The sequence below is a fragment of the Rhipicephalus sanguineus genome, chromosome 4 (assembly GCF_013339695.2).
Source record: "Rhipicephalus sanguineus isolate Rsan-2018 chromosome 4, BIME_Rsan_1.4, whole genome shotgun sequence".
Taxonomy (NCBI): Eukaryota; Metazoa; Arthropoda; class Arachnida; order Ixodida; family Ixodidae; genus Rhipicephalus; species Rhipicephalus sanguineus.
This window is the reverse complement of record NC_051179.1, coordinates 159,732,458-159,739,438: the sequence shown is the minus strand read 5'-3', so window position 1 is coordinate 159,739,438 and position 6,981 is coordinate 159,732,458. Positions and strand designations below refer to the sequence as shown.

Sequence of the window (6,981 nt, the reverse complement as noted above, 5' to 3'; positions counted from 1 at the left end):
GCACTGATTTGCCACAGCAATGGCGGGTGCTGCGTGGAGAGGTCATCAAGCGCAGCTCTGATCAAAGGATTGATTGAAAGAGCGTGAGAGAAGGCGGCCTGAGTGTCCCAAAACTTGCCAGGCCAACAGAGCGGCAAGTGAACCGACCCACAAAGGAAGAGCAAGCAATTGCACAAAAGAAGCTTTGCCGCAGCATTCTCGCAAGAGATGCCAACAATGCATTTGCCCGAGGGCTCTCGTTGATGCCCGGACAGCCGTATAAAGAAACCAAATAGGGCCTGGCTCCAGCCTCATCACCACTTGTATACCAGCAGGCGCTGCTGCCTCACAGATTTAGTGCACAGTTGTCCGGCATTACACCAGTGTCACTTGCTTCCACCCAGCTAGTGCCGACTCCAGACCAATTCAAGGATGTTGAGCCTTGGATTTCAGCTGTTCACCAAACAAGCTCTGGAATTCTTGAGGTATGCCTACATAATCTTTCCCAAACAATACTGAGGCCTGTTAAGCTGTGATGCCTTCACGTAGGTGCTTATGTTTATTACGCGGTGCCCGGGTCGGGGAAGAATTGAAAGTGTTTGCTGGGATACACATCCTAATGGGAATTCTAAAGCTACCCAGGTGCGGATTTATTTGTCGCGCATGGTTAGCGGGGATATCATTTCAAAGGCGATGCCATGTAACCAATTTTTTTATATGCAGAACAACCTGCACTTTCTTGACAAAAGTACCTTCACTGAAGAGAAAAAGCGAGAAAACAGGCTGTTTCTTGTGGATCCAATTGTCAGTTATTTCAGAGAAGCCTGCTTGATGTTGCCACGCTCGCAAAATGTGTGTCGACGAGCAAATCGTTCCTTCTTCGGGAAGATGTCCTTTTCGGCAGTACGTGCCAAGTAAGCCAAACCCTCCTGGCCTAAAAAATTTTGTGATGGCAGCGGCTGACGGCCTTGTCCTTGACTTTCTCATTTATGTCGGGAAAGGAACTGTCTGTGAGGATGATATGAAACAGCTGGGCCTGGGAGCCAGCGTTGTGAAAAAGCTTGTGGAGACGGTCAGAAGGTCTGACCCAACGTTTGTTTTTACTGACAGATATTTTACCATATACAAGCTCGGAGACTACCTCCTTGAGAAAAAGATTTTCCTCACAGGTACTGTGATGGCGAACAGAACAGGCGGCGTGGTGGCAACAATGCCTCAAGACAAGTCTATGCAACGAGGACAATCACACTGCAAAGTTCGCACAGATGAAAAGATGTGCATCATAAAGTGGAAGGACACCAAATCAGTCCTTCTCCTTTCCAGTGCATTCGGCACTGAGCCGGTAGGCAAATGTAGGAGATGGGCAAAAGATGAAAGTTGACGTGACGCAGCGAGACGTGGTCAAGAAATACAACGCAAACATGGGTGTCATCGACCTAATCGATCGCTAGATCTCGTACTATTGAATTTCTCTCCGAATGCGCAAGTGGACAGTACGAGTTTTTGCACATTTTTTGGACCTCGCATGTTGCAGCAGTTGGACTGAATACCAGAGACACTGCGAAAGGGCGCTGACCCCTAAAAAAGAAAGACTTGACCTTATAGGATTCACATCTAACATAGCCAACGTACTCATCAAAGCTGACACTGGAAGGCAGCTGAGATCAAGCCAGAGTTCAGAGATTGAAGAGCAGTCATCACAGAGTGCAGTGAAGCGGAGCAAGATTACCCCACTTCCACCTGATGAGGTGCAGTTCGACCAGGTTGGACACTTCCCTCAACATGAAAAGCTTTCATTTAGGGGTGTGCAAATAGTGAAATTTAACCTCGAATCGAATAGTGCCGAATAGTGGCCAAAAATATCGAATATCGAATAGTATATTTACAGGAAATGTGTACAGCCAGTTATGGCAAGACGAAAGGAAAAATCAGGGACGCTGCGGTGTGCCGACAGTTTTATTACACACTTGTTCGGGAGTGGTATTTGTTTCAGATTTTATGGGCACGCAAGGATTTTCATAGAGGAGCCGCCATTCCAGTCAGCAGCGCCACTCCTAACCTAACGACTAACAGAGGGGGGGGGGGGGGCATACGGTAGCTAGTTTTTTCCCCCATGTTAGCACAATACGGCTCATCTGACAACGATAATGTTGTGCTTTATTGCCATGGGTGCTCCGGGCCAAAAAACCTTCGGGCGCCCGCACAGCAGCGTTTTAAGGGGGGACGCGGGGATCGGATCACGAAAACCTCGAAAAAAATCGATTTTCGGAAATTACGCAATTCGGCATCTGCAATGCCTATTCTATGCTGTACCAAAACTATTTCGCTGAAAACCTACTCTAAATGCTCGAAAAAAATAAGTTTGTCAGTGCGTTCGGCGAAAAAGCGGCTCAAAATCGCGAAAAAAAATCACAGCATATCCACGGAGTGAATGATGATGAGTGGGCGAAGCTGTGGAGGTTCATCGGTAAACCGTGAATCTTCCGTGAATTCTGCCCAGTACATCATCACCGACGTGAGATCGGGCGCGTTTATACTAAAGGTTCGATGAGTTATGACGACTTGCAGCGCACTTTAATTTTACATGTACGCTGTGAATTTTCATTGTTTAGAAAACCATTGCTTTAGAAAACTTCTGGCGTCTTTTGTTAAGCAGCTCGCGTCTTTTCGTTTTGCTTTAGAAACATCTGGCGTTCTTCCGTTTTGCTTTTACAAAACATCTGGCGTCTTTCGTTGGTTTATTTCATCAATCAACGGCGTTTTTAACAAAATTTTTATTGTTTAATCACGCACAGGAGAAATCTCACCAGGCACTACCTTGGAGGTAAAGAATGGCTGCTAATGGGAATGAGAGACAGAAGAAGTCGGCTTTTAGCTAACGCTGCGAATTTTTTATTGTTCAACAACGCACAGGAGAAATCTCCCACCGGCACCACCTTACAGGTCAAAGCGTAAGACTGGTTACATACTACGCTACGAGGGACGAACGGGTGCCGCTATAAGGAGCTTCGCCCCTAAAACACCGATGTTCGCGAAGCAATTGTTCGTCTTTCACGCCACCGATCGCCGCCATCTTGGTAGGCTTCGGACCGTCGATGCTTCGCCTTCCCGCTTTCACGCGTTTCAAACGTCACCAGCGAGGAGAAAACCCACAAAAAGCAAAAAAGGAGCACTTGGTCATACGGGCATTCGAAGCGCCATTTTGTGAAAGCGGGCCTCCGATTGGCTGGCGCGCTGCAAGGAGGCTCCCCATTGGCCGCTGTCACAACAAGAGAAGAGTAGCCGCCGCAGTCGTCTGCATCACAAACCACGTTTCGCGCACGCTTTTAGCACTTGTTCGCTCACGCAGTTATGGAATCTCGCTCGTTCAAGAAGGAGTTCGCAATGACTCACGCGTTTGGAAAACGAAAGCGGAAGCCTCCTACGGCGAAAAAGAGACGGCGGTTAGCGGAATCTCCGACGACTGCACTGGCATCAACGGAGCACGTGGAAAACACGCCAAGCTGCCGCGCACCACACTACCCCCAAGAACCCAGCGGTGAATCCATTGTGACAACATCGATAATGCTGTTGTGTGGTGATAATCACGCAACACGTTCAAGGGAGGGTGCATCCAATGCTTCCGCATGTACCGCGACCCCGGACGTTCGACGTGAAGGCGCTCGCTCGCGCGGTCGAGATAAAATCGCCGTCTGCCGTTCGGACGAAAGGGCGCCGTCAAAGTCTGCAGAAGTGCGCCCGTTATCTACGAGCGATCCTCGACTGTCGACAAGCTTCGACGTGCACGACGATTCACTGTGTGCGAATGCTTCGACAAATTGCTCAACGCCGCCAGCCGAGCGCCGAGATGAAATCGCCGACTGCCGCTCGGATCAAAGGTCGCCGTCGCCGGCAAAGCCTTCGAAAGTGCGCCTTACGAGCGATCCCCGAACGTCGATGAGCTTCGACGATTCATCGTGTGCCATTGCATCTACAAGTTACGCAACGTCGTCAACTGAGCATCGCACCATCAGGCGCGCTTGGAGACTCGTTATGTGCCAGCGGGAACCGTGGAGGCACAAGCGTCACGCGTAAGCGAATCTCTCCGCGCGGTGTCCGCTACTCGGCGGAAGCTGTCTCTCGTGGGCCAGCAATGTGAAGATGGCACTTCTGGGACACCCGAGGATGAATTTATTCTAATGCAAGCTGCTACCATCAATGCAATGCTCGCTGACACACTGTGCCCGAAATGCCGAAAAAATTCTGTGGGCGCGAATTATGAAACGAGGCTGGGTCTTGCTGTGAAAATGGTGCTTTCATGCAGTGCTTGCGGCAGCATATCCTCCCACTGGTCCTCTCAAAGGAAGGACGACTCCAGAGTGTTTGACGTGAACATTCGCTCAATGCAAGCAATAAAACCATTGGCAAGGGACAAACTGCTCTAAATGACTTGTGGGCCACCATGAACGTTTCTCACCGAGGCTTGCATCACAAGACCTACCAAGGCCATTTGAAACAGTTGTTCAAGCCTGCAGCTGAGGTGGCTTCAGACAAGGTACAGTCAAACCTCGATATATCGAACACGGACATATCGAATTATTGCCTATATCGAACGGTTCCTATATCACGTGGGAAATCGCATGCATTTTTAATTTTTTATTTCGAACGAAGTTTGACGTATAATGGATATATCGAACTCGGCCACCCCAAACCGCCCGCGCTCCGTTGACAGGCAGCGAGCTTTCCCGCAACTCTCGAAAATAGCGGTAGCGCAGTGGGCGTTTACGACTGCTGCACACATCGATGGCGCCGAGTGCGCCACTTGAACGTAGCGGCATACGCACGCCGCAGCCTTGCAGCAATGACGCACTGCACTTGTTGCACTTGTTGTTGATAGTATCACCAGGCATCCGTCGCATCGGTCGTTGTTGTGCTCGTGTGTTAGGCCTGCCGCGCGTTGTGGTGTGTGTAGCGATGGCTGCAGACGCGAAGAAACGGACGACCCTGACTTTTGCAGCAAAACTGGAAGCAATCCAGGCTGAAGGCGTGGGATTCGGACCTGGTGCGTCAGGGACGGAAGGTATGCCTTATCGTCGATAACTGCACGGCACACCACACCGATGCCCAGCTGAGCAACATCGAAGTGGTATTTCTGCCGCCCAACACCACTTCGAAGCTCCAACCGTTGGACCAGGGCATTATCCGCACATTTAAGTCTATCTACAAGCGTCGGCTGATCGACATTTTGCTTGTAAGACTCCGGATGGGCCAAGATCTGAAGATCGATCTTTTGGGCGCCATCCAAATGCTCAAGGCGTCGTGGGAAAACGTCAAGCAGTCGACGATAGCCAACTGCTTTCGGCATGCGGGCTTCGGTGGACGCACTGACGAAGCATCAGTGGAAGAATCCGAGGAAGCTGAGTTGGCATGCGCAGATGAAGAAAGCGAGCTCGCCGAAACGTGGAGCAAGCTGGAGAGCTTTGTTGGTGCGGAGCCGCAAAGCATGTGCATCGAAGACTTCGTTGGAGGTGACGACAGCACTGGTACAACGGCGGAGCTAACGGATGTAGAGATCGTCGCCGAAGCTACCGCTGAGCAGCCGAATGAAGACGCTGCCGAGGTGGATCCCGCAAGCGCTGATGGTGCCCCGCTCCCGACATCAGCTGAGGTCGTAGCCGCTTTGGCCCTTGCGCGCCGCCACTGCAGCGCGATTGAAGGCACCGGCCTTTCACTTGTGGATCGCCTGGACTATGTTGAGGACGCAGTCGTCAAACACGCTATTGCCAACAAAAAGCAGGCTACTCTTTTTCAGTATTTTAAGACAACACAATAAATACTTTGTTTGAATCTTCAAGTGAGTATTTACTGCACCACGATTGGTTCGTTGGTTGTTTTCCACAAGTTCTTGACGCATTTTTTACGTGATTTTTTATATCGAATTCTGGATATATCGAACTATTTCGCGATCGCCGTGCCGTTCGATATATCGAGGTTCGACTGTATTTGCAGATGCGGTTGTTGCTGTGAAAAGAGTATACAGAGAGATGGACACTGGTTTTTCTAAAAATGTTACTGTTGTCTTCGACGGCACCTGGATGACGCGTGGTCATCAGTCGCATATTGAAGTAGGGTGCATAACAGAATTCCATACGGGGCTTGTGCTCGACAGAGTTGTCCTCTCGAATTTCTGCCTCGGGTGCCGTCTGGGACCGGCAGAGAATGACCCTGCGTATCCCCAGTGGAGGCAGCACTGCAGCTTTTTGGCCGGTCATTGACCAAGAATGGTCTAAGGTACTGCAGTGTGGTTTGTGATGGAGACAGCAGAGTTTTTCAGGCGTTGAGTGAGGAGCAACCATATGGTTTTATCCAAGTAACTAAGGAAGATTGTATAAACCATGTGAAGAAGAGGATGGGGACTGCGCTCCGCTCTCTTGTCAGCAAAGCAAGAAAAGGGGAGCCACTAGGCGGAAAAGGAGGCCTTACACAAGACCTCATCAAGAGGCTCACGAACTACTATGGACAAGCCCTCTGCAACAACAGCAACGATGTTGCTTCAATGCACAAGGCCGTGATGGCGACATACTATCATGTCACGTCCACTGATGAGAGTCCCCACCCTGAGCTATGCCCCCCTGGCCCTACGAGCTGGTGTACGCACAGAGTCGCAGAGGCAAAAGGAAGTGCACAACCACCCCACAAGTACAAGATTTCAGGCAGAGTTGCCCAAGCCCTGTTGCCTGTGTATGAACGCCTTGCAGATACACAGCTGCTTGAGCAGTGTAAAGGGGGCAAAACACAGAACGCAGCTGAAAGCTTGCATTCTGTGATTTGGTCACTTCTATCTAAGGACCAACATGCCTCACTTTTTGCTGTCGAGACAGCGGTAAATGAGGCAATATTAAAGTACAATTCAGGATGCGTACGGATGTACTCGGAAAGCTGTGCCGCACTGGGTGTACGTCCTGGTGCCATTGCCCTCCAGAGGGCTCAAGAAAAAGACCGCCTGCGTCTCAAAAGAGCACA

The 6,981-nt window shown here is 50.2% G+C and overlaps 1 pseudogene; it reads left to right on the top strand.

Moving 5' to 3' along the window:
* Positions 1-554: 554 nt before the first annotated feature.
* On the top strand, positions 555-2,037 carry LOC125758135 (piggyBac transposable element-derived protein 2-like; annotated as a pseudogene).
* Positions 2,038-6,981: the final 4,944 nt, after the last annotated feature.